Below are 1,225 nucleotides of genomic sequence, written 5' to 3'. Positions count from 1 at the left end.
CTCTCTCTCTCTCTCTCTCTCTCTCTCTCTCTCCCTCTCTCTCCCTCTCTCTCTCTCTGCCCCTCTCTGGCTCCTGCCTGGGTGGCTCAGTCAGTTGAGCAGCCAGCTTCGGCTCAGGTCACTATCTCACAGCTCTTGAGTTCGAGCCCTGCATTGGGCTCTGTGCTGATGGCTCGGAGCCTAGAGCCTGCTCTGGATTCTGTGTCTCTCTGAATTCTCTCTGCCCCTCCCCTGCTCATGCTCTGTCTCTCTCAAAATAAATAAACATTAAAAAAATAAATAAATAACACTAGAATGAGTACAAGAATAAAGAACTTTGGAATCAATCCCGGTTTAACCTAGACCAGCTACTCAACCTTGAGTCTCAGTTTCCCCATCTGTAACATAGCCAAGTCCCAGAGCCCGTGGGTGGCAGAGACCACACTAAGCTATTCTGTGGTACTTACCTGACACCAGCCCCTGGGAATGTTTGCCAACTGCCTGGCTGAAAGAATCGAGTTAATGAAGTCCCCAGGGAAGGCATGCGCCAAGGATGAGACAGGTGTCCACTCACAAATCGAGAGAATGCAGCACATAGGGGCAAACTGTTTGTCAACTCACAACATGGTGCCCAAAGCACATGCTGCATTTTGTAGCCAAAAGACCCAGGGGGAAATCAACCCTCAGGACAACTTCGTCCTACTGAGACCGAATTTAAAGACCCTATCTTCCTTCCCTCCAATTATATATTTTATTTTTTTAAGTTTTAAAAATTCCTGGGAGAGAGAGAGAGAGACAGTGTGAGCAGGGGAAGATCAGAGAGAGAGGGAGACACAGAATCTGAAGCAGGCTCCAGGCCCTGAGCTGTCAGCACAGAGCCTGACGTGGGGCTCGAACCCATGAACCGTGAGATTCATGACCTGAGCCAAAGTCGGACACTTAGCCGACTGAGCCACCCAGGCACCCCCAATTATATATTTCTACACACAGTGAGGAGCAGAGAGAGGCAGCAGAAGGCAATAGGTACACAGTCCAGTGAGAAGAGACACCCCTATTGTTAACCCTTTCATCCCTAGGCGATGGATCTGTTCTTACCCTGCTTCCTAAAGCTCATGGGGAGAGAGGAGAGTTCCCTAGAGGGACAGAATAGTCTGGAGCCCACTCTGGCCATATATTTGGAGCCCCAGCTCTGCCACGATGGAGGGGTCTGGGAGGGTGGTCACTCCCCCCCCAAGGACCGTGACCA

Source organism: Crocuta crocuta, unplaced genomic scaffold (assembly GCF_008692635.1).
Source record: "Crocuta crocuta isolate KB4526 unplaced genomic scaffold, BGI_CrCroc_1.0 scaffold67, whole genome shotgun sequence".
Lineage (NCBI taxonomy): Eukaryota > Metazoa > Chordata > Mammalia > Carnivora > Hyaenidae > Crocuta > Crocuta crocuta.
This window is presented reverse-complemented; position numbering follows the sequence as displayed.